At 36.3% G+C, this 8,321-nt stretch overlaps 1 long non-coding RNA gene across 1 annotated transcript; it reads right to left on the minus strand.

The window, feature by feature from the left end:
• Window positions 1-2,453: 2,453 nt before the first annotated feature.
• LOC149896154 (uncharacterized) lies at window positions 2,454-4,315 on the minus strand. Its single transcript, XR_016458402.1, has 3 exons — window positions 3,973-4,315; window positions 3,788-3,849; window positions 2,454-3,713 (listed from the first exon to the last, which is right to left on the minus strand). It is a non-coding gene; the product is annotated as an uncharacterized LOC149896154 (long non-coding RNA).
• Window positions 4,316-8,321: the final 4,006 nt, after the last annotated feature.

Below are 8,321 nucleotides of genomic sequence, written 5' to 3' on the forward strand. Positions count from 1 at the left end.
TATATAGGTTTATTTTTAAGCCCTTTACAGCATAATATTATATGATTAAAAATTACGGGATGTATCATGTAGGCTACATCATGTAGCGTTTGCGGCGGTACACGGTATTTAGTACATATCAGCATTATTGCGCCATGATCGCATCTGTGCGAAGCTATTTTTCGGGACAATTTTTCATGGAAACCAGATGGCTGATAAACATACATAATATATATAATCTACCATATAAAAATAAGTCGGGTTTTCCTTCCTGACGCTATAACTCCAGAACGCACGAACCGATTTCCACGGTTTTGCATTCGTTGGAAAGGTCTCGGATTCCGTGAGGTTTATAGCAAAGAAAAGGTGTCTCTGGTTTGCTAGTTTTAAATAAATACTTACATAGATAATATACATATAAAATAAGCCTATTATTATTAACATTTCATTCAAATGAAGCAACAGAATTAATAACGTCAGGGAACTTCGCAATACACTTTTATGTTATTTTCTTTTCTTGTTCCATGTTATTCTATTTTCGTTGCAGGATTTATAGGTTCAGTGGGGACTGCATGGGCAACGCAACGAGGCAATAACCAACGGGAGGAGGATGAGAGATGGTTGCATCATGCAAGGGTTGCCAACTATTTTAGAAGAAATAGAGTATATCTGACTCTATTTTAGAGTACGGTTGGCAACCCTTCCCCTTGTTGCACCTAAAGTTTGTCGTTGTGAAAAGGAGGATGATATTAAAACAACCGTGTCATCCTGAATACTAATTTTTCGCCCGCGCTTTCGCCGCTGCTTTGTCTAAGATTTAATCCTAGATACTAATAGTATAAACGCGAAAGTTTGTGAGGATGGATGGATTAGACGAATGGATGTTTGTAACTGTTTCACGCAAATACTGAACCGATTACAATAAAATTAGGTATGTAGGTAGCTGAAGACCCAGAATAAGACATATTAGACACTACTTTTTATCCCGGAAATCCTACAGGAACTATGCGGGTTTTTCATTGAAATAGCGGGCGAAGCCGCGGGCGGAAATATAGTAAATTATATAATTAATCCTTCCTCTTGAATCACTCTATCTATAAAAAAACCCATCAACATCCGTTGCGTAGTTTTAAATATTTAAGCATAACATAGGGACAGAGAAAGCGACTTTGTTTTATACTATGTAGGATGATTTAATACTGCATATCCTAAACTAGCTGTTTAGGATATGCAGTATTATATTTTCATTAAATTTTAATAGTAAATTTTCATGGTACAAACTTTCATCCCCTATTTGATCCCCTTGGGGGATGAATTTTCTAAAATCGCCTCGATTACGTTATGACATCTACCTGCATGCCAAATTTCAGCCCGATATGTCCAGTGGTTTGGGCTGTGCGTTGATAGATCACTATATCAGTCACTTTTGAGTTTTAAATATATAGATTACATGCTGTTATGCACTAATAAGCTTATTAATGTTAAATACTACAGAAGCATAAGGCAAGTCAAGTTGACAAAATATGGGTTGAAATTATATTTTTGGTTTTAAGGCATTCAAATGCTTTATAAATATAAATTTTATAAAGAATAGAAAAAATTCGATCACGAGGCGGGACTCGAACCCGCATCCTTCGCGCCATTCCGGGGCGGATGCCTAACCAACTCAGCCACTCGTGACCCGCCAGAGCAATCGAATTTATTCTATTCTTTCAGTTTTATGTGTCTGAAGGGGTTACCTATCTTAATCTCGAATTTTAATATTCCGAATATCATAATCCAGAAAACGTTTGGACATTTTTTCATAACCCCGAATTTTAAAATTTCGAAGTTTTGTTTGCCATATAATCGCAACTCCGAATTTCATTTGCCCATTTCTTTATTTGTACGACGTTTTACAATCCAGACGAATGAGTTCCAGACATACGAAATCTAAATGCACAAAATCCAGATGACCGTAATCCATATGCACGAAAGCCAGATTTTTAAAACACAAATTTTTGAAATACAGTTGATTGATATCCAGATAAACAATGTCCAGATTTTTTAAATTCAAATAAACGATATCCAGCGAAACGAAATCCTCCCAGGGGGTCGCAGCACGAACCTAACCTAACCTACTGAATAGATTTTAACACTTTAACCTTTCTGTAATGGGAAAGTAAAACAATAGCGAGTCGGTTCTGGCACTCGCCGGCCGCTGCCGCGGCACGCTCGCTTCGCTCGCTCGGCTCGTGCGTGAGGGGTCGCAGTTCAAACCTAACCTAACCTACTGAGTCGAATTTGACACTTAAGACGATACACAAAAAAAAATCCACTGCTTGGCGGGCGGAGTCTAATAGCTCGCTATCGCGAACGCGGGTGTGCGCGAAGTCATTCTTGCAAATTCGCCGCGCTGCCGCTGGCCGACTCGGGACAAACATGTATGGAGTCGTCATACAGTTATAATATTGTTATACATTTCTTCAATTGTTGATTTATTGGTTTTATTTTCTTGCTTATAAACAAATAATCTTCTTTCCAACAACTACTTAGACATTATTAATAATTATTATTATTTCGTAATGTTTACTTTATTACAAAATAATACAGGTTATAAATAATCTTTAAAATAACAAAAAATATTGTTACTCTGAAAAAATGAAATGGTAATCAATAACGCGGACTACTGAATTGATTTAGATAGAATTTGATGCTGACGTAGATATTACATCATGCCCAGAAATGAAAGGTACTATTTCTGAAAGAAGTTATAAACCCTAATTCTTCTCAGTCAAAGTCAAGATTGGAAGATATCACTAATACAGTAAAACTGATGCGAAACTTTGGATGTTAATTTGTATATTTTTTTGTTAGTTGTTACTTAATCACGTCAAGACTACATTACCAATTTTGATAAAATATAGCTAATTGCCTGGATTTACACATAGGATACTTTTTATCCGAACTGAACACTTCTGTGGGATAAAACAGGATTCACGATATAACCTAATTCCAAGCGGGCAAAGCCGCGGTCGAAATGATATTTTTTTAAATAGAAAAATTGGTTAAAAAAAAAAACACAAAATATATTGACGCATGTATTTATTTTTTGCACTCTATTATAATTGTAATTATTCATTACAAATAACCAAAATAAAATAGCCAGAACAAAGTTAGGCCCTGGTAGGGTAGGTAGGCAGGTACAGCAATGTGAGACGAACACTGGCTTATTTATACCAATAATAATGTATTATAAACATTAAATTAAGTTTACAACAAAAATACATAATATTAGCTAATGTGAAAACGAATCAACCAATCATCCCACAACAATGAAATGTGCACACAAATATTCATCCAAATCGGTTCATGTGATTAGGAGGAGTGACTGCAGCGCCATCTTCCGGGCCCAATTGTGTTTCCAGATCACCCAGGAACTCAATTTAATATACTTACACAAAATTTTTTGAAATTAAAACTCACATTACTATGTAAATATGAATATAAACCTGTTTTAGTACTAAGCAATTTCCCGCACAGGTGTAGTAAGTATAAATGAAATAAATATCAACATCAAATTCTTTATACAACATACTTATCTACCACCTACTAAGAAATGTAATTCTTGAAATTTTTTCGTACTTTTTTTAAATATAATACTACTCCAATGAGCTCCTGTTCCATATCACGTCCGCCATACTTCCACTAAGTTCACCATGATTTTTTATTTCTTTGCACTTTGTTGCTTTTTGCTAAAAATGGAATCATGCGATAAAACCAGTAGAACGTTGATAACATACATTTTTGACTGAATAAAGGTACTTACGAAGGAGTGGGTTCACATTGTGAACAATCAGTGGGTTTATTTTCCTTCTGGATTCCGGATTTCTGAAAAGATTATCCATGCTATAAATGAAAAAAATCTTACACATTCGTTATGTACTTAAAACAGGGGTACATATCAAACATCGTCTATAATACAATTATCATCAAATTTAAAATAAAACCAACTTCTTCATTAATTTGTTTCAATTGTAAGCATTCTTTTTTCTCCAACCTTTATGTTTCTTCTTCTTATTTTCTTTATTGTCCCCATTTGTCTCATTTTGTCTTATCGTGTTGTCACCCTTTTTTACGATTGCGCGAGCGACACAAGTTCCCCGTGTGACGGCCGTTGCGGGAATGACTCGTGCAGCGATCGGGGTAGGAAGGTACAGGGCGGCTCTCGCTATATTGGCTGGTCGCGCGCTAATTTCAAGTATTTCTTGTTTATTTCAAAACCATCGCATATTTCAAAATTCTAAATCGGTAGACGTATAGGTTGTATATTTTATAGTTAATATCCAAAAAGTCGTAACTTTACGTTTGTTATTTTGAAGAGGCCACAGATTATAAAAAAATAACAATGAGAACTTTGTATTTTTTTTCTATCGAGAAAATATCATGGAATCATGTTTCTAAAACGGTAGACGTATTGTGTAAGTATTGAACTTTCTTGTCAAGAATTTTCATCACGACAACTTTAATAATATAAAAATTACGAAGGTTTGAAAAGAGCCGTAAATGTTAGAAAAATTAATTCATCACCTTAAACCTTTCTGTAATGGGCAAGTAAAACAATAGCGAGTCGGTTCTGGCACTCGCCGGCCGCTGCCGCGGCACGCTCGCTTCGCTCGCTCGGCTCGTGCATCGGGGGTCACAGTTCAAACCTAACCTAACCTACTGAGTCGAATTTGACACTTAAACCTTTCTGTAATGGACAAGTAAAACAATAAATTTACTTACTGACATGTTTATTTTCCGATAGTAAAGGTATAATCACGATTGTATGGAAATCAAATAAAAAGATTATGAAAATCTGGCAAAAGTTTATCTGTTATACGATTATATGGGAACCAAATAAAAAGATTATGAAAATTTGACAATAGTTTATTTGGAAAATGGTACGATGGGAAACAAAAAAAAGTATTCTGAGAATCTGGTATAATGAGATCTGTATTATGAAAATACGGGAAACAAAAAAATACTTTTTAAAAATCTGGTTTTGGTGCATCTGGAAATTGATTCATCTGGGAAATTAAAAAAGGAATTTTAAAAATTTGTCATTCATTACATCTGTCTTTTAAAAGTTCTAACAACCGTTTTCGGGGTTTTAATATTCGGGTAATAGAAATTCGAGTTTTTAATAGGTTACCGTCTGGGTTACCTATCTTAATCTCGAATTTTAATATTCCGAATATCATAATCCAGAAAACGTTTGGACATTTTTTCATAACCCCGAATTTTAAAATTTCGAAGTTTTGTTTGCCATATAATCGCAACTCCGAATTTCATTTGCCCATTTCTTTATTTGTACGACGTTTTACAATCCAGACGAATGAGTTCCAGACATACGAAATCTAAATGCACAAAATCCAGATGACCGTAATCCATATGCACGAAAGCCAGATTTTTAAAACACAAATTTTTGAAATACAGTTGATTGATATCCAGATAAACAATGTCCAGATTTTTTAAATTCAAATAAACGATATCCAGCGAAACGAAATCCTCCCAGGGGGTCGCAGCACGAACCTAACCTAACCTACTGAATAGATTTTAACACTTTAACCTTTCTGTAATGGGAAAGTAAAACAATAGCGAGTCGGTTCTGGCACTCGCCGGCCGCTGCCGCGGCACGCTCGCTTCGCTCGCTCGGCTCGTGCGTGAGGGGTCGCAGTTCAAACCTAACCTAACCTACTGAGTCGAATTTGACACTTAAACCTTTCTGTAATGGGCAAGTAAAACAATAGCGAGTCGGTTCTGGCACTCGCCGGCCGCTGCCGCGGCACGCTCGCTTCGCTCGCTCGGCTCGTGCATCGGGGGTCACAGTTCAAACCTAACCTAACCTACTGAGTCGAATTTGACACTTAAACCTTTCTGTAATGGACAAGTAAAACAATAAATTTACTTACTGACATGTTTATTTTCCGATAGTAAAGGTATAATCACGATTGTATGGAAATCAAATAAAAAGATTATGAAAATCTGGCAAAAGTTTATCTGTTATACGATTATATGGGAACCAAATAAAAAGATTATGAAAATTTGACAATAGTTTATTTGGAAAATGGTACGATGGGAAACAAAAAAAAGTATTCTGAGAATCTGGTATAATGAGATCTGTATTATGAAAATACGGGAAACAAAAAAATACTTTTTAAAAATCTGGTTTTGGTGCATCTGGAAATTGATTCATCTGGGAAATTAAAAAAGGAATTTTAAAAATTTGTCATTCATTACATCTGTCTTTTAAAAGTTCTAACAACCGTTTTCGGGGTTTTAATATTCGGGTAATAGAAATTCGAGTTTTTAATAGGTTACCGTCTGGGTTACCTATCTTAATCTCGAATTTTAATATTCCGAATATCATAATCCAGAAAACGTTTGGACATTTTTTCATAACCCCGAATTTTAAAATTTCGAAGTTTTGTTTGCCATATAATCGCAACTCCGAATTTCATTTGCCCATTTCTTTATTTGTACGACGTTTTACAATCCAGACGAATGAGTTCCAGACATACGAAATCTAAATGCACAAAATCCAGATGACCGTAATCCATATGCACGAAAGCCAGATTTTTAAAACACAAATTTTTGAAATACAGTTGATTGATATCCAGATAAACAATGTCCAGATTTTTTAAATTCAAATAAACGATATCCAGCGAAACGAAATCCTCCCAGGGGGTCGCAGCACGAACCTAACCTAACCTACTGAATAGATTTTAACACTTTAACCTTTCTGTAATGGGAAAGTAAAACAATAGCGAGTCGGTTCTGGCACTCGCCGGCCGCTGCCGCGGCACGCTCGCTTCGCTCGCTCGGCTCGTGCGTGAGGGGTCGCAGTTCAAACCTAACCTAACCTACTGAGTCGAATTTGACACTTAAACCTTTCTGTAATGGGCAAGTAAAACAATAGCGAGTCGGTTCTGGCACTCGCCGGCCGCTGCCGCGGCACGCTCGCTTCGCTCGCTCGGCTCGTGCATCGGGGGTCACAGTTCAAACCTAACCTAACCTACTGAGTCGAATTTGACACTTAAACCTTTCTGTAATGGACAAGTAAAACAATAAATTTACTTACTGACATGTTTATTTTCCGATAGTAAAGGTATAATCACGATTGTATGGAAATCAAATAAAAAGATTATGAAAATCTGGCAAAAGTTTATCTGTTATACGATTATATGGGAACCAAATAAAAAGATTATGAAAATTTGACAATAGTTTATTTGGAAAATGGTACGATGGGAAACAAAAAAAAGTATTCTGAGAATCTGGTATAATGAGATCTGTATTATGAAAATACGGGAAACAAAAAAATACTTTTTAAAAATCTGGTTTTGGTGCATCTGGAAATTGATTCATCTGGGAAATTAAAAAAGGAATTTTAAAAATTTGTCATTCATTACATCTGTCTTTTAAAAGTTCTAACAACCGTTTTCGGGGTTTTAATATTCGGGTAATAGAAATTCGAGTTTTTAATAGGTTACCGTCTGGGTTACCTATCTTAATCTCGAATTTTAATATTCCGAATATCATAATCCAGAAAACGTTTGGACATTTTTTCATAACCCCGAATTTTAAAATTTCGAAGTTTTGTTTGCCATATAATCGCAACTCCGAATTTCATTTGCCCATTTCTTTATTTGTACGACGTTTTACAATCCAGACGAATGAGTTCCAGACATACGAAATCTAAATGCACAAAATCCAGATGACCGTAATCCATATGCACGAAAGCCAGATTTTTAAAACACAAATTTTTGAAATACAGTTGATTGATATCCAGATAAACAATGTCCAGATTTTTTAAATTCAAATAAACGATATCCAGCGAAACGAAATCCTCCCAGGGGGTCGCAGCACGAACCTAACCTAACCTACTGAATAGATTTTAACACTTTAACCTTTCTGTAATGGGAAAGTAAAACAATAGCGAGTCGGTTCTGGCACTCGCCGGCCGCTGCCGCGGCACGCTCGCTTCGCTCGCTCGGCTCGTGCGTGAGGGGTCGCAGTTCAAACCTAACCTAACCTACTGAGTCGAATTTGACACTTAAACCTTTCTGTAATGGGCAAGTAAAACAATAGCGAGTCGGTTCTGGCACTCGCCGGCCGCTGCCGCGGCACGCTCGCTTCGCTCGCTCGGCTCGTGCATCGGGGGTCACAGTTCAAACCTAACCTAACCTACTGAGTCGAATTTGACACTTAAACCTTTCTGTAATGGACAAGTAAAACAATAAATTTACTTACTGACATGTTTACTTACTGACATTTACTTACTGTTGACAAGGGACACACCGCGCGCCATCTATTGAGAT

The sequence above is a fragment of the Colias eurytheme genome, chromosome 29 (assembly GCF_061535395.1).
Source record: "Colias eurytheme isolate Ceu_HAF_F1 chromosome 29, ilColEury1 Martin Lab GWU primary, whole genome shotgun sequence".
NCBI lineage: Eukaryota > Metazoa > Arthropoda > Insecta > Lepidoptera > Pieridae > Colias > Colias eurytheme.